General features: G+C 49.9%; 1 protein-coding gene across 5 annotated transcripts in view; it reads left to right on the top strand.

Annotated features, from left to right (window-relative positions):
* The window catches only part of LOC136110033 (uncharacterized), a 158347-nt gene that overhangs the window by 22519 nt on the left and 108706 nt on the right, over nucleotides 1-27122 (top strand). The window contains exon 3 of one of the 5 annotated variants that reach the window (XR_011741960.1): nucleotides 25127-26714. The exons of 3 other annotated variants lie outside the window; for them this stretch is intronic. The gene's annotated coding sequence lies outside the window, so the exon portion shown is untranslated. Of the gene's footprint in view, nucleotides 1-19635; nucleotides 21009-25126; nucleotides 26715-27122 lie in introns of those variants that run through there. One more of the 5 variants, XR_011741961.1, reaches the window with a different exon arrangement.

The raw sequence follows: 27122 nt of genomic DNA, 5'->3' as shown, positions 1-27122 counted from the left end.
TGATGTTGGGCCTGGGATTTGGAACCTCACGCGTGGCCTGTGTGGAACACATGCGATGTTCCCGTGATTGCTCTGCAGCGCAGCGGTGTGTGTGGGCTGGAGGAGCAGGGCACAGCAGGACCGTGCTGGCTCGGAGCAGCTGGCAAGCAGCGTTGAGCAGAGGCGGCGGGCTCTGCCGGTCCCGCGGGCACTCGCAGCGGCAGTGCTGCTACCGAGAACTGCGCAGAGGGCTGCGCTGGCTCTTGGAAGCTTCCGGATCCCAGGGGAACAGGACTTGGTGGTGGTGGATGCTCTCACTGGTTTTGTTTTGCCTCAGAGGCTGGTGTTTCACTGGAGAGCTGGAAGACGGTTAGGTGCAGGCTGACTGTTCATCAGCGACGTTACTGGTGCAGCGGTGCCCCAGGAGAATCAGGGCTTCTCCCAGGAAAAGCTGGTTCATGCTGAAGGCTTTTCTTCTGCGGTATCGTGCAGGAAATCGGCCGCAGAGGACTGTGAAAACAGCAGTGAGCCCGTGGCTAGAAAAGCTGGCCCAAGGAATGCTTTAGAAGTAACTGCACTTTTGTAAAGAGTCCATCCCTGAAAGAAATGCGATTCCTGGGAATCTCACTGACGGCAGCAGTGACTTCAGTAAATCAAACAGCTGGTGTGGTGTTTAAATATCTTTAATTCTGTAATTAAATATATCAGTTGTGTCTAATTCTACAAATTGGGAACTGTGGATGAATAATTAATAATTGGTGGATCCAGGTCAGATGGCATTATAAGTAACTGTATTTTGCCTTGGAGGCCACTTAGCCCAGAAACTGTATTCAGTTATAAACAAAGTACAGTAACTCGTCAGGAACACACGGCTTGGTTGGCGTGATGGGAGGAGTACAGATATATTAATCCGTTTCCTCACCTTTTGGTCGCTGTTCTGCTGTTGAGTAGTCTCCAGTGCTCCTGCTTGCCAGCATTATTTCAGGCCAGGTAACGCTGTCTCATCTCAAACACTTCATCTTCTGATAAACTATCAAGACTGCGATTAAGAAACCCCCCGTTCTGAGAGTAACCTATGAATCTATCGTAGGCCGAGTCTCTTGAAGCGCAGTTATCACAGATGCAGCAAAGCTGGCTCCACAGACTGGATGTGCTAACTAAAAATAACTCGGCTGTCGATTCTGAACGTTAATCTTGCATGGTTTAGAGATTGTGCACTACCAGAGCTCTCCTTTTCCTCAGGATAAAATGAGATTGCTGTTTTGAAATTCTGTTTGCTTTCCGTGTTTTCTTGATGCTCGTCTGCTGCCAGTCGTACCAGGATGAGCTTCAGCAGCCACAGCTTACAAATTCCACTGATCATTAGAATGCCCCTGAGGATATGTCAGTTGCTGTAGTCTAACAAAATGTCAGTGTGGAAGAGACAGCCGTTAGAAAGGGTATAGCGAGTCATTCATCTTGGTCAGCAATACGGCCCGACAAGCTGGAGACTTGTTTCTTGATACTGAGAGTGCAAGGAAGTTTCCGGAACTGTCACCTCTTCACTGCTGCGTTGCAGTTCACATTGGCTGAGGAGCTCGCCAGGGTTTCCCGAAACAAGGTTTCCTGAGTTGCTGTGGTTTTTGCCAGTTTCATTCTCTTTGAATTTCATCAATGGTAAATGCTTTGTTTCTAGGGAAGGAAACAAATTGAAGCAGGTCTCTGTTGGGTGAGACAAAGTGAGAAAGCTCTACGGACTGAGTTGTGCAGGAGTTGGGGGGTAATTTCCTTCCCCTTCCTCTTCCTTCCCAGCATGTTACCAGGGCCTGGCTGTTGTGACTGTACTTGCAGTCACTCTCTGGACACTTTGTCTTTGGAAAATGAGAATTTGGAAAACTATTTGGATCAGCCAGTTACTTTAGGCAAACATTGTGCAATGTGACATTTCACTGATGACAAAAAACCCAGTTTTTCTAAGCATGAAGTATAACTCGTAGAGGGCTTGTAAACGGAGGCACATTAGAGTTCAGACTTGATTTCAGACAGCCCAGTTTTCACTGAGGTGTTCAAATAAGGGACACTTTTCCAGAAGTGCTCACTGTCTTCCCGCTGCGTTAATTGACTTGAAAATACGATGGCTTGACTCTGCTCAGCTGGGCATTGAGTGATTCTGAAAGCCCAATTTTCCTCTTACCCTTTGAAGCCCTGGGACACAAAATCGCAAGAAGCCCTGTGAATCTGACCGTCATCCTCCTTGGTTTAGCAGTCCTGGAGCCGCGTGTGCAGCGGTGGCAGAGACAGCTCAGGGGCACCGCTCGGCTTCCGATGCTGCTGCTGAGACACATCAGCCCATGGATGTCATCTTGTAGAGAAAGAGCAAAGACCATTTTAAACTTGCGTGTGTGCGACAGCAGGAGACGCTGGTGTTTGCGGTCGAGTTTAGACAGTGCGGACTGCACCAGCAGCGGGTGTGCTTAGTGAGGAGAGCCTGCCCGGGAGGGTGGTGGGGATGCGAAGGTGGCTCCGTCCTTCCCATGGCTTTCTTTCCAGGCCACTAACCAGTGACTTGAGGTTGCTCTCAGCATAAGCAGAAAGTGTCTGAATTTGTCTCAGATACTAATATTTGTGGCAAACTGCAATATTTATAAAACTGAGTTTCCTTGCCTTCTGTCCCGCAGTGGTGCCCGCCCGTTCCTCCTCGGGGCCGCGCAGGCAGCGATGGGGCTGTGCGTGCGGAAACCTGGGATTCAGAAGCTACATGGAACTGGGCGTCTCAGCAAAGCCCGGTGAGCTCCTTGGTACTTGCATTGATTTTAGTGGTCTTTGATTCAGACTTCTAAAGTTTCAAGGACGCAGGTTGCTTCTGTCCGCTGTTTCCCACATGGCTGCTCGCTGATCCTTGGGTCTGACCCTCCCTTGAACGAACTGATCTTTCTCTCTCCCTGAACTCAGCAGAGCCTGCAGATGGTCTGAAGTCTGTATTTGCCTTTGAACAATTATATCAAAGCATGGCATTTTCTTCTGAGAGAATGGTTTTGTAGGGAGTTTTTGTTAGGTTTCTTTTGTCACAGAGACAGTTCAATGGTGCTTTTGGAATTTACCCAAGAAAATTAGTAGCTCTTTCCACTAATAGCCAGCTATGCCTTGCATCCTTGGATCCGTTGAAATTCTTCATTCCTTTTCTTCTTCTGGCTTTGGTATAACCCATGAAACACTGCACATCATTAGATGCATCTGAATAAGAAATGGTTCTAGCAACTGCATTTGATTTTCCAGAAAGCTCGTTCAAAGACCCGGAAGATATGTTAGTGCACATTCAACCAGTGCCTCCTCCAACCATAGCATGAGTTAGAAACGTGAGGCGTAGCGGAAATCCTGCACTCTGAGAAGCCCGTTAGTGGGGGCGTACCCAGACCCATTTAGTTTCACAAATTGAAAATCCTAACTATCTGAGAGAATAATAAGGCTTATGCCTACTAATTTGAACATTATGTCCTTTTTATTATGGGAAGAAGGCTCTACGATGTAGGTATTATCATCACATAATGCCTAGCGTGTGCCATTCTGAGATTTAGATGGCCACTCTGGGATAATAATTCACACCTTGCTGGGACTTTAAGTCTGGGCTGAAGTCTCATATGCAAGTTTATTCTGCAAGGTTTAGAAAGTGGTGCCACGTTGAGCTCCTGTGCTCGCTGAACATGGTGCGAGAGGCAGGGAGCTGCCTTGGAGAGGCTGCGCTCCGGATCGGCACGAGACCACAAGCAAGGTGCCTCGTTCTTCAAGAGCCTCCTGCAGTTCTTGTGCTTGCTGAACAACATGGGATAAGAGGCAGGATGGTCTCCTTCTGCCCGTGCGGTGTTGCCGTGCAGGGCAGGGACTTGCTCTTACAGCACCGCTAGGGCAGTGGGGCATCACATAGCCTGAAGCCTCCGTGTGTTGGCTGGCTTCTAACTATCTCAAAATGGTGGTCTTGGCAAAAAATAGCATATTGCAAGTTACGTCTTGTGAGCAACGAAGGGGTATAGCATCACTTAGTACAAGTGTTTGGATTTTAGACATTAAGGAAAAAGGCCGCCTGTAACAGGAATGGTTTTCTTGCCTCGCATGTTATGTTTTCAGACTGGAGCTCTGAGCTGCCTGGGGTGCCTGGGGCAGAACACGCTGCTGAATGCAGCCAGCCCTCCCCGCAGACCATGTGCTGAATCGCAGGCTGTGTCGCCAACACTGATATATTGAATCGACTTTGCGGTAGGCAACAGGTGCATTGCTATGAAAGAGATGGAAAGGATTGGGCCTTGGCTTGTTAGACATCCGTAGTGCGCCCAGGCTGTGACAAACAGCGGGTTCAAAGCTGCCAGCCAGATGAATTGCTGGAGTTAAAGCTTTGGTCTGAAATGAATGGTTATGAAGTAAGAATTGCTATTAATATTCTCTCCCTGATTTAATTAGCCGGAGTGCAATGCTAAGGCCTGGCTCAGAAGGGCAGTTCGTACCAAGTCCGGTGCCAGGTGCTCTGACAAAGTGCGCCTTCCGAACCAGCCCCTCGCTGCCTCGCGCGGGCCCCGCGAGCGGGGTGGGCGGCCTGGGGCTGCTCGCGCCCGGTGGGGAGACGCAGCGTTCAGGTGGAAAGTGCTGCTGACTTGCTCAGTTTCTCCTACTCTCACCTGCAGGTTCTTTTTGAGTAGTATCAGCTCTAACAGTGTTGTGACTTCAGCCAGCAAAAAAGACATGGGTGTTAGGTAGTCTGTTTCCTGCAAACTGGCATTTTGCAAGATGTAAGGTTAAGAGAGAGTTTATAAGTACTTATACGTGCTGTATTGACCGAGCGATCGAAATTGGGATGGCTTGTTTTCCCAGCGTCAGCTGAAGATGCGGTGCTTGCTGTGGGTTGCCTCACACGGGGCAGGTCAGCCAAAAGCTGTCTGCTCTGTATCACACTAAGAACTCAGATATTGGACCATTACTGGGTAAATCTTGACCTTGCTTGTAGTAAACATGACTGACAGTTAATCTTTAACTTAATTAATAACAAAGGATTTTGTTTGCAGAAGTGATTCTAATTGTCCTTTTGCAATTTCCTATCCCAGAGACAATCAGCACCATTGATTGTAATGTTAAATTCAATTATTTCAGAAAATACATTAGCATGCTCATTCTTAACTGCTACATAGCATTCAACTTTCTTTTTCATCAAACTGTGGGCTTGAGTTTTAGTAGCTGATAGTGGCTGGGAAGCTGAAGAACAAATCCCAGGAGAACCACCTGTTTTTCAGAAAGGCAGTAAAGAGGGAAGTGTTCATCGTGAATTCGTGTTGGAAGCTGGACGAGAACAGAACCCAAACAAAAGCTTCATTTCAGCTGGACTGTTGGCACTGAAAAAGGCTGACACGGGGAAGGCAGGAAATACAGCCGCCTATTCTGCAAAGCCATCAGCTCAACAGCAGTGGTGTAAAACCGGAACAGTCTGGTAACTGAGGACCCAAATTAGCTCTTAGAGCCAGATTCTTACACCTTTATTCAAGCGGAGTCCAATATCGCTGTAGCAGACCACAGTGACGTGGTGAGGTGCCTGAGAAAGCAGAGCGTGCTCTGTTGCAAGGCACCTTGGAAGCTCCCTGGCAGTGGTTGTTGGCACATGGAGGAACTTACTAAACTTTCTTCTGACGTTCCCATCTCGATTTGCTTATCAAGGTGGATTTCTTGTTTTTGAGTTGCATGGATGTCTGCGCCCAGAGATTCTCGCGTAGGTTTCTGGAGAAAGTGAGAAAAGTTCCTAGCTCCATGTTTGATGTCATTCTTCGTCCTTTCTCTGGCGCCGGAGTGCAGGGATGTTAGCGCTCTGTCCTTTTGTTTGACTGTCTCCTTTTGAAGATTCAAAGACGAAGAAGCCTTTGAGTATTATCTCCGCAAACAGCGGGTAGACGATAGGGAAGCTCAGAATCAAGGAATGCTCCCCAGTTCTTGCGAGGATCATTTGGGGTTAATTTTGAGGGTAGATTTTTGTGTCACTTCAGGAGACACTGAAGAGATTCATAATAGTGCTCCGTGCTGGTATCAACAATGGCTACCAGCAAAACATGGGTAAGCTCAAGCAGGGATGGGGCATCAGCAGTTACTTCTAGTGGTGCTTTGGCTTTTATCGTTTTTCCACGTGAATGAAGAGCGTGAAGGAGCACAGTTAAACCAGACGGTGGTTTCTACCAGTTCCATGAATTTAATAGTAGCAGTTTTTTCTGTAGACGTTTGATCCAGTTTCAGCTTTGCTGACTTTCTCTTTTTTCTGCGGAGGAGTGGGGTATTTGGCTTCCTCCGCTGGCTCTGGTCGTCGTGAGCATCCCATTTTCTGGAGGAGCCTCCCACACCTGCCCGCCACCTGGGCTGGCTGGTTTGCAGGTCATCTCCTCCTCTCGGGACAGATCATGAGTGAGGTTTCGGCTGTCGTGTGTCCAGAAGGTAATGCAGACGTAGTCAGTGTTCGTGTAAGGTAGTAGCTGGTGCTCTCTTTAAGTCACTTTTCCATTTTGCTGCAGTTGAGTGAGTTCTCCACGTGAAAACTGTCTGGAAACAGTGGGTGATACCTGAATAATGGCTGAAACACCATGGTCCTGGTGCAATTGCAGCACCTTGGTAAGTCTTTCTGGCTAGAAAGACTAAAGGTTTTAAACACTATAGATAATTATCAATAAGGCCTGGCTGCATTTCTGCTGAGCCATAGATATACATGCAGAGCTCCGAATTAGGAGTCGGGCAACTTACCATCTGCGTTTATATGAATTCAAATACCTCTTGTCTTAGTATTGTGACCATGAATAAAAGGAAACAGTTACGTGGCATCCATGTAGCTCTGAAGTGCCTCTACCAGCGAGCATGTCATTCCACCGCAGGGTGAGCGTCATCTTGAGAGGAGCAAAAGGCCCAAGATGCAGAGTATTGAAACAGTGGGCAGCAGATGGACATCTGGAAAGATAAGACAGCACTTACAAGCAGGTACTTTGAGTCCTGTGATGCCTGCAGGGCTGTTGCTATGTTTAGTACTGCTTTGGAGCTCTGTTCCGGTCCGTGAGTCACCATGTGTGCCTTGAAACGGTAAGGAGAGTGTGCTTGAATGAGGGTCTTGGGGCTCTCATTAACTTTGCCTGCAACAGCTCTTCAACAGCTGCTGCTGGTGTTGTAAGTTAAAAGAAAAAATCCTGAAATCTGTATTTAATCATGCAGGCAGTAGATGTTGGATCAATACAAGAATATGTGTCTCTGTGAATTTGAATCAGATCACGTGTCATTCATCTCTAAAGCAAGTGTCTTCTTGCAAATTATGGTGAACAAGAAGGACCGTTGCCCCATCTGCAGCACGGACCTGTAGGTGGTGAGATGCGAATGTCCTTGGCTGCCTTCCCAGCCCGCGATGCCTGGGCCCTGAGGAGCAGTGTCCTGGCCCTGCTGGTGTCGGCACCAGAGCCCTCTCGGACTCGAGATGAGGAAGTGTGGAATGATCCAAGCTTTAGATGAGAGAACATGTTAGTAAAGCCATCCCGTGCTGTGTGATGTCAGGGATTTCAGCGCTTTGGAGAACCGGGCTATTAGAACAATTTCACTCTGGGGCCTCGGCCCCTGCTGGATTTCATGGCTGTGGCACACGATCCTGGTTCAGCAGTGTCGTTAGGAATCAATAAAATAAGCACCAGGAATCTGTTTCTTTTTGCTCTTTGTTGTCTCCTATTTCTGTGTACAGAAAGTGTTAAGTGTTACAGCTTGGAGTTGAATCTGAAATGCGGCTTGAATAGTCCTTGATTCAAAACTATGAATGTATGATTCTATGATTCTAGATAGCCCAACTAGATGTAATCCACAGTATGGCACTTGTTGTAGGTGCAGGCTCAGAAGAGCTAGATGTTGGTATTCTGTCCGGTTATTGGGCAGATGGGGGGGTTTTGAGGAAAAAACCCCGCCATATCCATGGTGCAAGCAAGAGAGGTTACTTGTTAACCCTGGAGCAACGTGGGCTGGCAGCGCTTGGCTTCAGTGGTGTCCTGCACAGCTCCTGCAGCTGGCGGCACCGCTTGGGCCCCTCTGGTGCTGTGCAGTCGTGCAGCGCCAGTGGCGCCGGCGCTCAGAGCGGTTTCCCTGTGGTTCTCCATCGCCTACTGTTGTACATCCCCTCCTCTGCCACGTGAACAGCCTCTAACACGGGGCTGCCTTCTGCTTGTGCAGAGCTACCTAGCGTCACACGCGCTGCCAGGCTGTTCTCTAGCGCCTTCTGCTAGACATTTGTTCTCTAGCGCCTTCTGCTAACAGACGTCTTCTGTGTTGCCACTGCGGTTCTTACTCGCGCCTTGGGTAGACCAGGTCCCGTGCATCGGCAAATGTTGACGGTGCTCTGCTCTGTAGGAGTTTTACAAATGCTGAATGGGAAATGATAAACTGATCCGAGAAAACTAGGTCTGCGTAAAATCCTTTAGAGAATCCTTTAATATTAGGAGCCTGGCATTTAGGTCGGTTAAATATTTTAAGCATTTCTGTATGTGTCCCTGAGCTACATCAGAAAATGTATTTTTATCTGGTGTTGCTATTCATCTCGGTAAGTCACAACATGCAGAAAGCGTTTTTTGTTCCTTTTCTTAACGTGTGAGTACTCTGCTAGGCGCTTTTCTCGTTCTGTTTTTCTTTCAGCTGGAAAGTCTGAGACCCTTTCACCAAGTGGAGTGGCAAGCCGCAGGGATAGTATTTTACTTACTGATTAAGCCACCAGCCTTGGATTCCATCCCAAATTTTTGTGTTGAACCTTAAAGGATAAATTGGTGTTTCAGGAAGCACTCGAAGTTATAGGAAATTATGTTCTGATACAGTCTCTTTAATACACCAGATTTTCGCTGAGTATTTAATCTTAAGGCTGAAATGTTTGCAGAGGGCTGACTTGAGCTATTCCGTCTTGCAGTGGGTGCAATGCAAATACTGCCAGGCTAATGGCTTTGAGCAGCTGGCGTGGGGAGAGGGGACAGTTCTACCGTGCTGTTGTGTGTGCGCCTGTCGGACCCCTGACGTGGCTCTGAGAGCCGGGAGACTGCGGGAATGCGCCGGTACTTGCACAGCAGCTGCAGGCCCGTCGGGTTCATTGTACTGAGCAGCGTGTACACGCAGCAAACGCAGCCTGTGCCTCCGTGGGTCTCTGATCATCAGTCCCGTTTGTGCGTTGGGCTCGTGCAAGCGACTCCTTTGCACTGGGAACAGTGGGGATCTGCGCAGTTGACCCTGAGCTCATTGGGGTTTGGGACATAATGCGTTTCTCGTAGCACCGGTGCTGTCACCCGCAGGTTCCTGTCCTCATGTGATGGCTGCAAGGCTGGAATGCTTGGGTGTAACTGGGGGGGTGTACGGAAAGAGCCGGCGTCAGTTACCTGATAGAGGAGGAGATTCATGCATTAATGTGTGCAAGAGAAGCATTTGTCTTCACCATTAGATGATTCTGCTTGGTGCACGTGGCTCTCATGGTGAATATGACTGCAAACAGAGAATACAAAGTACAAAGCAACTCAGTGTTTAATTTGAAAGATACTGGCTCTTGCTTGTCCACAGCAGCTTTTTGAAAGACTTCAGGCTTCATTTTTTGCCGAACTTTTCTCTGTACCCAAGCTAGCGTTGGGACTTCCGTTGATTCCAAGGAGACCAGGGCTAATCCAATGTTGAATGCTCTTACAAATATATATATATATGTATCTCACTGTTGCAGAAATTCCTTTCACGAGCTTTTTGGTGGCTTCAAGAGAACGTGAGGACTGCACAGGGACCAACTGCGTGTTTTGCCCTGGAGGCCGCACACCAAGCCGTCTGGCAGTGTCGGGGCGGGGGGGTCAGGTTCACTTCCCTTCCGCCTCCCAGCTCTGCAGGGTGATGGCTGCACAGGCTTTCTATTTCTTGCGTTTTTCATAGGAAAGGCAATCCTCGGAGTGTTTTTCCTGTAATTAGGGTTTATCATTCAATGCTCACTGCTCTTGCTCCGCTTCTTTCCCAAAAGCAAATCTCGACTTGTTTATCACCTTGCTATAGATAATTATTCTAAAATATGCACATGGGAATACTCCGAGGTTTCTTTTTCACCAAAACGATAGCAACCAGCTACTTGTGACCAATAAAACTTAGGGTGATTCTTGTACTTTCTTATACATCAGAAACCAGCTTTCTTGAGCTGCTTTCTCAGAACCCTTGGTAAATGGCCTTTCAGCACTTGATAGGCAAGAACAGTATAACCTCCAAATTTATTTGCCCATATAGTTTTCATTTCTCTTCTTCTTTCTCCCATTAGCATTGTATGAATAGATTGTTTCTACAGGCAGGGAGCTTGTTATTAATATCAGGTGAACCAATTACTGACACAGGAGCCCGTCGAACTGCTTGAGTGCGGAGAGATAATGAAGCCTGGCATTTCAAACCCAGTGACCTCATTTATCTGAGCTGCAGTGATTCATAATGGAAAAGTCCAAGCAACAGGCTGAGCAAATACTTGTCATCTTTTAAAATACAGCATTTAAAAAAAATGCTTGCCATATCTCATCGAGAGGCTGGAGACAAAGGCAGATGTATATTGCTGGTTGTGGATGAAGTTACCACCACCTGCTGCAGTGAACTGAAACTGCCTGATGCAGCACAGTGGGTTCTACCTTGGCCCCGTGGGTAACGGGACACCTCCTCTTGCATACTCTGCAGTCCCAACAGAAAACATGTAATTTCAGTAAGACCACGTGTTGTCCTTGTTCTTTCTGCTGTGCCTTCCCGCAGCTTGTAGCAAAAACACGTAAAGTTGCGTCAGCTGCTTTTAGGATGCCATCGTGTAAATCAAAACATGTTGTACGCTAGTCCTCAGATCAGGAGTGCGACTGCAACTGGTGAGTATTTGCAAGGTAGGTACCATCACAGATGCTTTATTTAACAAGTCTCCTCCCTTTCTCTCTTGCTGAATCAGTCTGTTGCAGACTTGACTTGCTAGGAAGCAATTTGAATTAAAAAATGGCACAGATTAGGGGTTGGTGCCTTGAAGCTTTAATACATGTTTGACAGCACTTAAAAGAAGAGGCCCTTTCAGTGCACTTTGTTTTCTGTTCCTGTTTTTTTTACCCAAATATGACAGTAGAAATAACAAGATGCCCTATGTGAATATTTTCCTGGGTTCTGCCAGACACGCACCTAACTTCATAGCCTATTAAATTCAGTGGGACTAATCACATTAAATTTAAATATATGGTTAGAAGCCTTGTTAAGACAACATCCTTAATGAAAGGAGGTGATACAAATAAACACAGTTTTTATTTGCTAAATTCATGGACAGGTGTAGTACAAATAGTTTAAAATAAGACTTAGTATTGGGTATGTGTGTTATACACAGGAAGAACTCGAGTGTGACGGAGGGGGTTCCCGAGCTGTCCCGGTGCCGCAGGGCGGGCCGTGGCTGCTGGGCAGGGCGGGTGCGAGCGCGGCTGCCTGGGGGCTGCACGGGCCGGCTGCCCGGTGTCGGAAGACAACCATGACCGGAATAGCGACCTTTCCAGGTGAACCTACAGAATGGTCTAAAAATGTCTGCTAGGCTATAGGAAAATAGAGAGGCTATTTGCCAAATTGTGACATCTCAAGTTACAGAAGTTATATGGCTGAAAATATTCTATGGCCCATATTTCAGTAGCCACTTGCAAGCTTTAAAGTGCTGTGCAGAAAGGATCCTATCGTATTTTTTCAGTCCCTGGTAATGAGAATTAATTCTTTCAAGACATGATTTTTAGTGCTGCAGAAGGGCACAGTAAGTGTTATTTTGCAGTGTAATTGGTTTTAATTTCCATGTTGATTCTCATGTGAATTTCAGGCACTTAATTATAGCCTAAAGGTTTTTAAAGTCGTTGACCTACAAATTCTAGATTAACACAAATATCATCCTGAATAATATGTGTAAAGGATTTTCTGCGGAGGAGCTGGCTTCACTGTCCTGGGGAGAACCCGACCCATTCCACAGCCCACCCGGGAGGTTTGGCCCCGTCCCTCCCGGTGGCACCGGCAGCGGTTTGCTCTGGGCAGAGATTGTCCGTGTGTCCGTCCTCGGGCAGAGATTGTCCGTGTGTCCGTCCTCAGGCCTCCCAGCAGGCGGGTTCCTGACGGGTGAAATATCCCAAACCACCCGATGTGCGATGGCCTGGCCGAGCGCGTGGGCCGCCCTGGCCTGGCCGAGCGTGTTCACCTCTGGCTGCTGCTGGGCAGCGGTGGCTCCGCCATGCGCGAGCGAGGCCGGGGCGCCCTGTGCTCTGCGGGAGCTGCAGTTTTGGGTGAGTCGGTGTGGTACCTGTAGTTAGCCCTTTGCTGTCTGCGTGCCCAGCGTTCGCGCCGTCAGCCGTCGGGGTGGGGGGCTCTGCGTCGCCAGTTCGTGCCTGTGGCACGAGATACAAAAACGGCTCCACTTGTCATTCCGTCTGCAGTTCCTTAGATGATCAGTGTACAAAGACCCTATTTAAACACAGCTGAGAGAATATTTGCGTAGCGCTCATTGTGTCAAAGGGATCATTAAAACAGAAAAGGGCAGAGGAGAATGGAGCTGGACAAGGGGTCAGGAAATGGAAATAAATGTATTACTTCAAAAAAGCAAGACACATCTCTTCAGTATGATGTGATGAATTTGCTCTCTCGTACTACCAGAGTTCATATCAAACTGCACTTAATGCCCTCTTTATTGGGGGTATGAGTTTGAGGTTAATTGGCGTGGGTCCGTTGTTTTTGCCATCAGTCTGCAGGGGTTGTGCCGCTGCTGATGCTGATTTCAGATTTTCTGGGTCTTGCTGAAGGAAACTGAAGTCCTAGAAGCAAACTGCAAGTCTGATCAGATAATACACAATTTTGCATTCCAGTCATAACCCTGCAGAAGTTACAGCTGTCAGAATCCATCACTGCAATTCTAACATAATTATTATAAATGTAATCTGCTTAGCACCCCGGGATGTTTGCCCCGATAGGCAGTGAAGTGGCCCCATGGACATGCTAGAGACAGCATTTCTGTGCCACTCTTTTTCAGATATTGTTCTACAAAATCAAGATGCTTGTCATTCAGAGCTGTGCTTCTGGAAAGGTACTAAGGATATAATTTCCCTAAATTAAACTGCAGCATTCGTACCCATTAATGGGACAAAACCAGTCCCTCTGTATTTTGAATGGCTCATTGCTCATCTCCCGTGGCTGTGCGGCTCGTGGGGCTGCGTGAGGAGTTTCTGTGCAGAGCTGTGGTCGTGATGATGCATCTCCTGGCAGGTCTGGGGAGCGGGCTGTGACCGGGTTTCAGAGGGCACATGAGAGTGCTTGTAATTATAGCCAAAAAACAAAGTGTTTGAGATTATATTGGAGAAAGCATCACACAGGTGATACAAGAAAACTTTGAGCTGTTGAAGTATTATTGGTACCATTGATTTTCAATTAATATTCAGTATTGACCATTACTATAAAGAAGATGGTGACATACTGTAGCAGATTTATGGATTTTTTTCAGAAGCCATTGATTTTTTTTCTTACTATGCAGCTGTTTCCATTGAGAAGGCACACATGGAAATACTCTCTAAGGATTTGATTCTCCCCGCTTCCAGGAGACGTCCTCTGCAGCACAGGCCGTTTGTCGCCGGGTCGCCACGCGGGCAGTTCGCTGGTTTGTCGCCGGGTCGCCACGCGGGCAGTTCGCTGGTTTGTCGCCGGGTCGCCACGCGGGCAGTTCGCTGGTTTGTCGCCGGGTCGCCACGCGGGCAGTTCGCTGGTTTGTCGCCGGGTCGCCACGCGGGCTGTTCGCTGGTTTGTCGCCGGGTCGCCACGCGGGCAGTTCGCTGGTTTGTCGCCGGGTCGCCACGCGGGCAGTTCGCTGGTTTGTCGCCGGGTCGCCACGCGGGCAGTTCGCTGGTTTGTCGCCGGGTCGCCACGCGGGCAGTTCGCTGGTTTGTCGCCGGGTCGCCACGCGGGCTGTTCGCTGGTTTGTCGCCGGGTCGCCACGCGGGCTGTTCGCTGGTTTGTCGCCGAGTCACGATGCGGTTGGGCTCTCCTGGCCAGGCTGCTCTCAGGGCACTGGGGTGTCTGGAGTCAGAACTCGGGTTCCTTCTGGCCACTGTAGACCCCGTTATTAGCGAGGGGAATCAGGAGAAGCCATGTTGTCAGAGGTCAGGCTATGGCTGGCAGATTTAGAGAATTTGAAGTAAGGAAACTTCACGTGCTGCTCATTGATGAACTGGATTCTGAGTGAGTCATGTAAAGCTCTGTTTTGTAAAAGCAAACAGAAAATGTGAGATATGAGTATCCGTAAGCACCTTTATTCCAATAATAGTAATAAGAGGGGGGAAAAAAACCAACCGCAACGCACAAACAACGCAGACAATAACTGCAGGATCAGTCAGAAGGTTAACGTGGGGTCAGGAAGAAGGTGGTTTTGGCTCCCTGCTCAGACTGCACTATCTGTTCTAAGGCGTCTGGCGCAGGTGTACAGCGGTGTCTCTTGGATGTCTCTGTTCCACAGAAGGCAGAGCTGCTTTCTGTGACCGAGGAACCCGTCACAGGAGGGAACCGGAGCTGCGGTGCTGAAAAAGAAAGGCTGGGTCATGAGCTGGTACAGTCAGGTCAAGTTCTTACATCCATAATTAACCACTCGGACCATCTTGTTTCCATGTGTCCTGAGCTGCTGCACATTCTGTAGAAATTTCCTAAGTTTCAAATTGTGAAGGAAAAATTTCCTGGAGAACCCATGAAACCGTGATCTGCCTATTTTTCTCCTAAGGCTGTGATTTCTTCCACCGGTTTAGGTTATTAGTAGGTATTTGTGAATCCGTTTTCAGCAGCTGACAAGCTAGGTGAAATTGCAGTAACCCGAAATGCATCTGTCTGCCAGTAGTCACTTCTAAATACGGATGAAGCTGTCAGGGCACATCAGATGTCCCTCCTGAGTAGGAGAACAAAGCCGACCGTGCAGGCTAATAACAGGCATTGATCTGAGAGATGAACACGTGTCCCAGAGGTTTGGTCAAGACACCCTGCAACAGGCAGAAATCAGGTCCTCTGTCTTAATCGCGTTTCAAGGAACTGGGTTATTCCATCCTTTTATTACGTTGCTTTCCACCAACCTTTTATGTAAAATGTCGGGTTCAGCTGTCCCGGTGGGTGCAGGGGTTTCTGTCGTGCCCGGCACTACTGAAGGGAAGGAGCTGGCCTGTCCCCGTGCGGAGGTGGGCGGCGGAGGAGTGGGGGTGGCTGGGGAGGTCTCGTAGCGCCGTTCCCGAAAGCTCGGAGGACGCCGGCAGGGTGAACAGAGGCGAGAACGTGCACGTGTTCCGGGGTCTCTCGGTGCTATGCTGCTGACACAAGAAGCCAGGAAGGTTTCTTCTGAGATCATACAAATCAATGTATAGTGAAGAAAAGGCTTTATTGAGTATGTACTTTAAATGTTATTACGGGAACAACTCTGGCAAAGGCGAATCAGCGCTTACGGTTTATTGCTAAGTGCTGTAGGTCTCACGGTGCTATGTTATAAAAATGATATTATATTAAATGTATTGCAGCATGTGGCTTTTACAAAGCCCAAGAGTAATTCTTGGAAAATCAGGCTCACTCTGTCCCTATAGGGTTCACAATTTATGACACTAGAACTGCAACTTTGTAGTGAGGGGAAACAACCGTACTGTTTATCTTCATCATCTTAGGTTGTTACGTAGTATTCGGGCTGAGGAAAGCGACAGAGCAGGAACTGCGCCATGTAAATCACAGCCACTCCGGTACTTCCCGGTACAGCTGTGCCCCGGTCGCTGCAGCTCGGCTGCCCGCGTTGCAGCCGCGATCCCTCTGCTCAGCGTCGGTGTCCGGGGGACCCGCAGCGTGGTCAGCAGTTACCCGGCTGGCTGGGGCTCAGCCTGGGGAGGCTGCAGTGAGGAGGCAGAGGTCAGTGTGGGGTCTGGAACGGGATGCTGTGTCTTTGTAGGGTATAAGCAACAGGAAAAGCAAGCAGATGCTTTCTAGGAAAAACTTAATGCAAAAAGAAAAAATAAAATCATTACTTAGATAGGGAGGTCAGAGGAAGTCTGAGAGCAGCTCAAAGCTGTTTAAAATGACAATTAACTGCTGTAAGGGCAGCTCTCGTGTGCTGGTCACCATCTGGTGGATGGTCCCATCCTGCTCATGTATTTTGCCCTTGCAACACATCCGTTAGTCAGACCGAAATAACCAGTCCTGCTAGAAACTTAATGACAAGCTTCTAGTCTGGACTGTGATTTGGGAAACATCCAAGCTTTTTTCTTCCAAAGTGGTGAAGTTGAGGCAGAAATATAAGATGCTTTGGCATGTTTAAATTTTTGTGAGTCACTGTTGCATGCTAAAATGATTTGTAGTCTCTGTCTACGTTGTCAGTCCCGTTTGCTCCGGTTCTTATTGCCGGTGTGCAGCGGGACCCTGGGCTCTGGGGAAGGACACCCACAGCTGTCTGCTGCACCCAGTGCCTGGAGCTGGGGTGCAGTGTCCTTGTCCCGGGCAGGGACGTCCAGCCTCGCCGTGCTGGGGCTGCGAGGGCTGGGACCCCCCTGCCTTCCCCGTCCTGCCAAGCACAAGGCCTGTGTTCGGCAAGCTGGGTGCGGCTGCCAGGAGAGGGCAAAAGCTGAGGGTGCTGGAAAAGGCAGCACGGGATTGTGCTGTGTGATGGTGCTTATGGGAACGCTTTTTATTTTCCCTTTCTGTGGATGGAGAAAGGCCCTTTATGAAAAGACATTTCTGCTAAATTTATAGCAAACAATAATATGGTAAATACCTTTGCCTGCTCATTGAGAGCAGGAAGCTTTTGCAGGCACGGCCTGTTTGTGATGTTTGCCCGGCACGAACACCACCCGAACCGTCAGGATGGCTCGGCCGGTGCTCCCTGCAGGAGCAGGGAGGAGCTGGGAGGGAGCTGCTGTGCGCTGGGCCCTGCAGGCTGGGGGCTCTGGGCAGGAGCGAGGGGGGGCGGGCAGAGAAGTTTGGTAGGAAGAGTGGCTTGTGCAAAATGAAAGGAGCAGTTTTTAGGGGTCTCTTCCCTTCTTACCTGAAATTCCCCGTGTTTCCAAGCAAGCCCTCTCGTCAGCAGCCATGCTGCACCGTCAGCAGGAAAAATAATGATGATGTCTAAGGTGACCCTTCCCTTGCCCACTTAACTCTGGATCTCCGGCAAATTGGCAGATTGGTGTGGCTGGAGAAGCTTTGATTAACCCTCTGCACGGGTTGTCCTCAGGCACACTGCCCCTGGGGTTGTCGAAGGCACCGCAGCTCATTGAAAACGTCAGCACAATGATGGAAGCTTGAACTTCTTTTAAAATTGAAGATGACTATTAGCAGGCTGTTTTCGTACTGGAGTAGGCTTGGAATTGTGAGCGTCAGAGTCTCCCACCTTCGTTTCTGTGGAGCAGCAGCTCGATGGCAGCTCTTGTGTTCGATCACCCGTTAATCACAGACGCCAGGGCCTCGCTGTGCTTCGCCCTTTGTGGGCTGGACGATGTCTCATCTTTGGAGGGAGCCTGGCAGTCCTGCAGCTCTCGGAAGTTTGGCACTTGATGTTATGAATTATATAGTGCTTGTACCTCTCACAATTACATTTGATTTCTTTATGCTATTTAATAGCTCGGTGGTACGATGTTAGCGTTGTTTTTTCCCCCGTGGTGATGATTATCTGCTGCTTGCTCAGCTCTAACACATACCATGTCTGACCTCAGACTGAGCTGGCGTCTTCCCGCTATGTGTGTTCGTGTCAGTCAGGAGGGTGCAGGAGCTCAGTTCACACATTTATGCTCCATTACTCACCCCTGCATTGTAGGAAGGAAAGATGCTGCTTTCTGTGCATTTCTCTGGGCAATTGTAATTCTACAGCTCAATAGCTCTGAATTTATTCAACCTAGCTGGATATTATCAGTTTATTTTTATGTGTGTGGAGAGACAGAGCCAAGGAGAGAAAAGGAAGAGGAAAAAACCCTATCGCTCTTCTAGGGCTTACACTGGGATTTACACCAAAGCATGAAATTCTTCATATAAATATTTCAGAACTCTTGTCTCTGCAGAGATTAATCCTGGAAATACTCCCAGGGGAACAAGGGCAGCTTGTTCTCAGCCTCTCCTTGCCTCCCCTTTCTGTGCCGAGGGCTGCAGGTGCTTCCCGTGGCTCCGGCTGCAGCTCTGGGAGCTGTGGTGGGAGCGCGGTCGGAACGCTGGTGGGAGCACTGGTGGGCGCGCTGGTGGGAGCACTGGTGCGTGTGCGGTCAGAACGCTGGTGGGCGCGCTGGTGGGAGCGCGGTCGGAACGCTGGTGGGAGCACTGGTGGGCGCGCTGGTGGGAGCACTGGTGCGTGTGCGGTCAGAACGCTGGTGGGAGTGCGGTCGGAACGCTGGTGGGAGCACTGGTGGGCGCGCTGGTGGGAGCACTGGTGCGTGTGCGGTCAGAACGCTGGTGGGCGCGCTGGTGGGAGCGCGGTCGGAACGCTGGTGGGAGCACTGGTGCGTGTGCGGTCAGAACGCTGGTGGGAGTGCGGTCGGAACGCTGGTGGGCGCGCTGGTGGGCTCCTGCGCGGAGGTTCGCAGGCTGCGGCTGCGCTGGAGCCGGGTTGCGAGGGGATCCGCTGAGCTGCCTGGGCGGCTGCGCGTCCCCTGCTGCTGCAGGGTTCCACCCCGGCTTCGGATCAGTGCAGGGTCTGTCACTGCTGCGTGGGCTCCTGAGCGTGACTGTGGCATCCCTGCCACCTCAAACCATGTGTTACCTCCAGGACTTGAAATACAGCACTGGAATGTCGAAGGAAGATTTAGCATTTAAACGGGGCAGGAAATTCCACCTTGGGGTTATTGACGGGTTCTGATTTATTCATGCCATTAGTAATGTTGTCTGCGTTGGGCGATCCGCGCAGTCACGCCCCCAAGGATTCATGGTTCACCGGCTTCTTCCTTCACACTTTGTAAGAGCAGAAAAATGAGCCGTGTGACAGGGAAATCAGAAAGAATATTAAAAATATTTCAAGAATTTAGTGAGCATTCAGAGCTTCAAGCCCTTCTCGTTCTATGATAAATTCTGGGAGAAAAATATTAAATATATTTTTTCTACCCTCTCTGTGGAATTAACAACTTGGAGCAAAGGAATTTGTCAGCCAGGTGCTTCATTGTTCGGGTGCTTTCTGTAGGAATTGTATTTGCAAACAAAGGAAAAGAATAAGACTAAAAGGATAAAGAGAGTGAAGATGAGTTCAGCAGATGACTGCAGCACCTGGTCTCAGGTAGATGTGGTTATTCAGGACTGCATTTTAGCCATGAGTTTGGTAGGAAATGATGCCGCTCACAGGGGTGCATTGCACATACGTCTGAATTTACAGAGGTCTGAACTATAGCATCAGATGTGATTTAATATACTATTTTTTCGTGTTTCACACACCTCACCCCCATGAATATGTCAAAGATGAACATAAAGGTCAATGCAGAGCTGTGCCTGCAGTGCTGCTGGTGCAGGAGTGATTTGAAAACATCATTCCCTGGGGTGGCTGGAAAAACGCTGCAGCGGGTGCTAGGAAATGCAGAGATGTAAATCGTTTGGGGTGGGAGCTCAAATCTGTTGTGCTGCTGTTCAACCTAAGTCTTCAAAATCTTGTCTGGTGTGCTGTTGTCTGTCTTTAATTTCCCTGTCTTTGGCATACAGGGCCAGCTTCTCCCTATGCAAATCAGCCCGTCATCAATTTCTCCGTTCAGAGTGACAGTAACTGGCAGCATTTCAGAGTCTGACCTGCATTTACACGGCCCTGCTGACCCCGTTTTGAGTGTGTATGTATTTATTTAAATGATTTGTCTACTGATATATCGCAGCTTGGTGAAATGAGTTGTTACCACATTAACCTTTCAAGCACTTAAGTCCAGCTTAAGTGATTATTAGATCAACTTTGACAGAATATTGGCTATTTCCACAGCTTATGTCGCATCTACTGTGATACAGCACTTTGGGTTTTTCTGGAGCACCACCAACATCCGAGCGTTTCAGTCAAAGCCCCGGTTTCCGTTTCCCAAAGCGGTGCTGTCCCTGCGCGGCCGCCTGCACCTCTGTTCAGAGGCTGCCCCAGACGTGAACCCGTGAGCCGCCCCCGGGCCGCGCCAGCCGAGGGGCCGGTGCCCACGGGCCCTGTCTGACAGGCGCACCGCGGTGTCACTGGCAGCGGGGACACCCGGGGCTCATCCCGACCGCAGCCCCCGCTCAGAACGGGCCTGGCAGCGCCTGCTGAGCCTCTTGCTGTTTTCTGTTAGATTAAAAAGCCATTTAGTCCCTTGTATTTTTCTCCCTGTAAATGTATTAATACCCTGTAGTCAAGTCACCTTTGGCCTTCTTTTTAATAAACGAGACAGCCCGAGCTCTTTACTCGCTCACTGCAGAGCATTTCCTGCACGCCTCGATAATTTTTTCAGGTTCTTTCTGAGCTCCTGCCAGTGTTTCAACCATTAGCAGATCTGAGCCTTTAAAAATACCTGGGTATCATCTGTAACCCTCAGTTACATTTCAGGAACTGTGCCTGGTGGTTAAGGGATGAAAAAATAAGAGAGAAAAAGAAATGAAACTGCACACTTGCGCATAGATAATATTAGCTAAGACATCTGGATGAATATCATCGCTTGAAGCGATTTTCATACTATTGCTTCTGGTATTTGAGGAGCAAATAGCCTCTCATTTAATTTATACTGTAATAAAAACTCCTATTGATTTTAATAAAATTGAAGACGATCATTTTGAATGAAATCCCTAAGGCAGCTTCTCCATAAAAACTGACTCTTCTTATTTTCTTTGCACATGTACATTGTAATTCATGTCTGATAACAGTGAACTGGGACTCTGTTTCTGAAAAGCTGGGGAATAGTTTTGAGTAAAGAGTGTGAAGAAAGCCTCCATTAGAAAAGAGGTGTTTGGAGAGCTGAGCCCAGCCCTGCCGGCGGCTCGGGGCTGCACAGCTGGCAGGGACGCGCTGCTTCTCCTCCTGTCCCCGCCGCGCTCTGCCTGAGGTGACCGCGTGTGGGTGACAGAAGATGCTGACGGTGCCCCGAGCCTGGCCCAGCATCGCCCACCCGTGCTGCCGCCAGCTCCTCCTGCCCCGCGCCCTGCGAGGCGAAGGGCTGGAGGGGTGGCAGAACAGAGGTAACGGGAGCAACGGGGCGTCCCAGGCGTGGGCTGCACCCCAAGCTGCTGCCCAGCCTTAAACCTGGGCCGGGCTGTCCCGGGCTGTTTGGGAGCTGTCCCGGGCTGTTCGGGAGCTGTCCCGGGCTGTCCCGTGGTGTTCAGGAGCTGTGCCGGGCTGTCCCATGCTGTTTGGGAGCTGTCCCGGGCTGTCCCGGGCTGTTTGGGAGCTGTCCCGGGCTGTCCCGTGGTGTTCGGGAGCTGTCCCGGGCTGTCCCGTGGTGTTCGGGAGCTGTCCCGTGGTGTTCGGGAGCTGTCCCGGGCTGTCCCGGGCTGTCCCGTGGTGTTCGGGGGCTGTCCCGGGCTGTCCCGTGGTGTTCGGGGGCTGTCCCGGGCTGTCCCGTGGTGTTCGGGAGCTGTCCCGGGCTGTCCCGTGCTGTTCGGGAGCTGTCCCGTGCTGTTCGGGAGCTGTTCGGGAGCTGTCCCGTGCTGTTCGGGAGCTGTTTGGGAGCTGTCTCATGCTGTTCGGGAGCTGTCCCGTGCTGTTCGGGAGCTGTTTGGGAGCTGTCTCATGCTGTTCGGGAGCTGTCCCGTGCTGCCCAGCCAGTGCCGGGGTGCAGCTGGCGGCCTGGGGCTGCTTTGGAGAGCGTCTGCATCAATGTACCACGTTCCTGAAAATACACACACCAAAAACACCACTTAGAACTTTTGCTAAGACTAGCTGTTGTACAGGCTGTGCTATTTTCTCATTTTATTGCTATCTTAAGGGAAATAAGGAATTATTTTCACATCAGATTTATACAGTCAATAAGACATGAGTTGAATAGTGAATAAGCAGCCTGGAGGAAATTGCTTTGTCACAGCGTATAAGGATCTGGTGAGAGCATTTCATTATCTCTGCTATGTGACTGCAGTTCAGGGCAGAAGAGCCATTCTTATTTTGTCCTGCTTCCTCGCTGGCTTTTTTCTTTCTCAATTTGTGTGTTAATTATGGAAAGATTACATAATATAGAAACTGAGGCTCTGATTCCACAGGGTATTAAATGCGTGCCTAACTTAGGGCATGGAATTAGGTCACTTGGCTTGCCTGGAATTGTATTTATTTGAAACCGTATTTTTGCTGTGCAAGGTAAAGATTTTCTGATGGACTATGAAGAGGTGAGGCTACAAGGTGACCCGTCGGCCAGCACAGTTAAAAAAGGATCACTTCCTCAGAAATTCAGGCCAAAACCTCGCAGCATTGAGAGCGTGCACGTCCCTCTCGTGTTCGTCGCTCCCGCGCTGACGCCCCGAGCAAACCCTGCGGCACACGGCCGCGCGCCTGGCCAGCAGCACACCGCGTCTGCTAACGAAGCCTTGGGTTTCCGAGTCAGCCTTTAACTCCCTGGAACGTAACGCCAGGTTGTTTGTCAGCGTGCTGAATGCTGAACGGGCAAGGTGATCGCGCCTCTGTTCCCTGGCCAGCCGTGTAAATCAGGGAGGTGACATGTTTTCAGTCCCCAGAGGACAGTTTGCAGAACAGATGGAGGCTGTGGAGTGCAGTGACTTTGAAAGACTTGTTTGAAAATCTCCCCCATGTTACACTGCATGTGGACCCAGAGACTGGCTGATCGTACAACCGATCATACAACCGATCATACAACCGATCGTCCCCCGCCCCTGGCCAAGGCCGCTGTGAACCCGAGCGCGCTCCTGCACAGCTCTCACTGGAGCCGACCGTGCTCCGCAGCACTCGGGCGTTAACGCGGGCTTGGCATTGCTGTCTGCTGAACAGCAAGTGCCATCGTGCTCCTGGCGCCGGAGCTGCTTCACGTCCTGAGGCGCGGCAGAGCTGCCTGCTCATCCCCACGGCCCCTGTCCCTCGACAGCCCCTGTCACTCCTCTGCACGTGTCTGACGGCTCGTCTGGGCGTGACAAACCCCACCTGCCGCTGGTGTGGGAGCGAGCGCCACGCTGGGAGCGGCGGTGCCGGAGCGGCCGGGTGCCCAGGGCACCGCGGGCTGCCGGGTCCGTGTCACAGCCTCCGCTCCGGCAGCACTGTCCGTGGCTCCTTCAGTTTAGTTATGTGTTTATTTGTTTATTGGAGAGACTTGACTTTTCAGAAGATGAGCTGGCTGTTCTGAACGTGCCTTCACGATGCGGTGACCGTGATGGGGATGTGGGTATCCTGTAAGAAAACCAGAGACACCCAGACTGCCTCCCATTTGTCTTATTCATGAAGGCCAATTTTCTTCCCTTGCTTTATGTAATTGTCTTGTCCTCAATCTAATATTCCAGTTTTATGAGGGACAACAAATCAATACTCTCTTTCTTGAAAACTGCTGATTAATTGATTGCTGGTGTCTGCCTGCATGCTGCGATTGTATTAGGTGTCAGCAGTAATTAATTTTTAAAGGAAATTGTTCTTGCTGATTTTTGAACATCAGCTCAGATTCCATCTTTACAGGAGATTGCTCCCTGCCGGGCGTATCCCTGACCGACGGGTGTGCGCAGAGCCCGCTCGCGGGGAGCAGGGGAGGTGACACGTCTGCACGGCAGCTCCAGGGGGGCTCGCACGCCATTTTCACATTAAATATGTTACTTTGGCCTCCGTGCTTTTTTGGTGCTTCTCTTCACCCTGAGCCCTGTGTGCTTTCTGCCCCCGGGTGAGGGGCGCGGGCAGGGACGAGCCCGGCTCTGCAGTCCGTCCCCCCTGCTGCCGGGGCGCCCGCCCTCTCGGGGCTCCACAAAGTGTGGTGCCCCCTTCGTCACAGGTGCAAGGAGGGAAAAAAGCCCTTAAAGGCTGAGAGTCCCGATGCTGTAGCAGTCTCTGCTTTCATCAGAGGCTTTCTCCAGCCTGCCTGAGAAAACGCTCCTGCTGTATGAGGTGCCGGGGTCCAAAGTGCTTGACAGATGGGGAGCGAGGTAAGCAAACGTGAATGTGCTCCGAGTTGTGGAAAGTTTGTAATGAGGGCATCTTGGGCCAAGTTCGTTTTTGTAGAAGCTCTCCTCACAGCTGCCCTTCTCAAAACATTGCAGTGGCAGAAAATTTGAGTCCCACTCACTGCTGCAGGGGAAAATGCAGGACATGGGCGTATGTTTATTGTGTTTATGATTTGTGCTGGCGATGGGTCTGTGTCGGCACAGTCCCGGTTTGCTGCTGTTCTGCTGGGGGCCATGCACACATCCCATAGGGGACCGCCATGAGCTCCCATGTGGCTGTGGCAAGTCACCTGCATCCCCTGTAGTACATGTTGGGGCGATGGTGTCCTAAGGTTTGCTGGTCCTCTTTGTGCTTGAAAACCCTTCAGGGCAGTGCCAAAGCTGGGATGTCTGATGCTCTGAGTCATGGTCCAGCCTTTAAGCTCCTTGAATACCTGCTCTGAAAGCTGGAGGGCAGCTCAGCCTGGGGACCCCGCTCGTCCCCAGCGCTCCCGTGTCCGCCCGGTCTGTGCAGACCCTCCTCAAAGCAGCGTCGACGTGACCGTACCGGGTGTGGCGGCCTGTCCCCCGTGCAGTGTCCCAGCACGGCCCCACAGGATGTCCCCTCACCCGCCAGTGACAGCCGCTGCGGGGGCGCGGGGCCGGGGGGCCGGGGGGCCGGGCTGCAGACGCCCGGTGTGGCCGCGGCTGCGTTAGGAGCTGTAGGTGTGAAGGTGTGTGGAGGGGAGGGTTGAGCTGTGCTAACTCTTCCGACCTCTTGTTTAAAAACATTTGGCACTGCACATTCAGAAGGTCCCGTAGCATATTTTTCAATAAATCTTGAATGTGGCAGTTATGTTTTCCCTTCTGTGCTGGAAAAAGGATTACAGTATTTACTGCAGAGACAGGAAGATTGATTCTCACTTGGAAAATCTGCCAGATTTCTTGATTTAGAGAACTGATGATTGGTGGAGTGCTTAGACTTGATTTATATCAAGTTTTCTCTCTCGCTTGCTTGCTTTCCCTCCTCCTTTTCCCCTCTGCATGTTCTTTTTATGTTAACATGAGCTAGTTGTATTCTGAATGGTTCTCTGTTTAACAAATACTATTTTCTTTGGTTGTTTTTCATATTCAGGTCAAAATTCTCTTTTCTAATCCTTGCTTGCTTGGAGTAATGTGAGTAAATTTCACTTGCCTGAGGTCTAGATGAAGTCACTGTGCTTTGCAGTGAGGCCACCTCCGCTTGTGTGCGCAGGGACGGTTCAGGAGCGTCTGTCCTTCTGAGCACCCCCTCCGAAACCTTCAGATCATCGAAGTGACCTGAGCTCGTCAGTGTGTTCTTCTGGAACAGGTCAGACCCCTCGTGCGTCGGCGGGTGATGTGACCCAAGGAGCAGCTGGCACGCGGGTCGGGTTCCCCGGCACCGGCACCTGGGGCCCAGGGTCGCCCTGCTGGGCCGAGAGGCTCCTGGTGGGTTTGCCGGGTGCCCGTGGGCTCCGTGGGCTCTTCGTCCTGCTTAGGAACTCTCAACTCAGCTGAATAATTTAAAATAGAGGCAAGCAAGCAAAGAAGATGAACCCACCAGAGTCAAAGAAACGTAAAAGGGTAATTGATGCCCTATCGTTATCACTACAGCAAGTATCTTATAGAAGTAATACACGACACTCCTATGCTACAACTAGTTCTATATCATTAATTACACTATAAGAAGCTCACTTTTCTCAGCTTTATTTTCTGGCCTAGCCAGCCAGGTCCTTAGTGCCTGTGAATAGCTTCACCCAGCGCCCATCTCTTCCTCCCAAAGTCTTTGCTAATTGGGCACCCTGTGTGTTCTTTTGTCTTCTCTCCTTCCCCTATTTTCAAGCAATTTTATTACGATTATTTAGTAAGATGTGTTACTTTCAAATATTGATTCACCAAATCAAGTGGTCGTTAAAAAAATGCCAGGCAAGAAGTGATAGCTATTCTGCTGTGTAATACCAGCAATTAATAGTATTTATGAGGGAATGCACAGATGCTTATTTGCTTTGTGGAAAAGTCATCTTGGCCCAGAGAGCTCTGCAACAGATGGGCCAGACCTTTAAAAGTCAAGGTAAAGAACGTTTTCTTGGCCTGGCTGTGGGAAGGAAGAGGGATGAGAGACCCGCGGTTCCTCCTGGTCCCATGTCAGGACTGTGGGCAGACGCTCCAACCCCGCAGTGTCCCGTAAGCCTGATTGCAAATGAATACGTGCATGTAAAATGTTTAAAATGGTCCTCCACAGAACACCCATCAGAATTTAACATTTACATTCGTATTTTGAAGGGAAGTTTTGTTTTCTTCTGTTCAAATATCACGTGGCTGAGCAGCAGCAGTCAAAGTGAGTAATAGTTGAATGTGCATAATCTTGATCTAATTACATTGGTATTGAATTGCAGGTGAAGCATTAAATTGATTTGAAAAAAATCTCTTTGCAAGTATCTAGTATTGATGAAAAAGGTCATTATGCATTTGTGGTGAAGTCTGCTTCTGTGCAAGGCGGTCAGATCCGGACCAGCACAGCGCTCGTGCCTCGGGTCACATTCTGCGCCAGACAGCGCGGCAGCGGGGGCGGGGTGGCTCTGCGTCCCCTGCCATGCGCCCCGTGGTCGCGGCGCGGAGGCGCCCAGGACTCGCTGATCTTGGAAGTCATCCCCTGGCAGCCGCGTGCTGGCACCTGGCCGAGGTCCCGCGCTGGGGCTCACGTCCGGGCAGCTCCCCGCGTGTCGGCTGTGCCACCCGCGCTTAGGGCGTGTCCCGAGATGCTCTGAACGTGCAGAGGAGGCGGGAAGTCGGAAGAAAACAGGAAAAACTGAGATAAAGCAAATAAATATAAAAGCAGGTGGAAGGAGCTCAAGGTCATTTCTTGTTCTCCTCTGTATTCATTACTCAGGCAAACAAAAAGAGACATTTTTTGGGTACAGCTGCTATCACTGCTGCTGTCCTTTTTTCCCATCAGCGTTTCCTTGATGAATACATTCAGATTATGTACTAGAAATAAAAATCAGCCATCGTGCTCCTGAAAGTAGAGGTCAAGGTAACATCTGCCTTCCCTACTCTGTTCTGCGCCTACCAGTGTAATAATCACACACAGGAAACATCTGCTTTGGAAA

The sequence above is a fragment of the Patagioenas fasciata genome, chromosome 19, assembly GCF_037038585.1.
Source record: "Patagioenas fasciata isolate bPatFas1 chromosome 19, bPatFas1.hap1, whole genome shotgun sequence".
Lineage (NCBI taxonomy): Eukaryota > Metazoa > Chordata > Aves > Columbiformes > Columbidae > Patagioenas > Patagioenas fasciata.
This window is presented reverse-complemented; position numbering and strand designations above follow the sequence as displayed.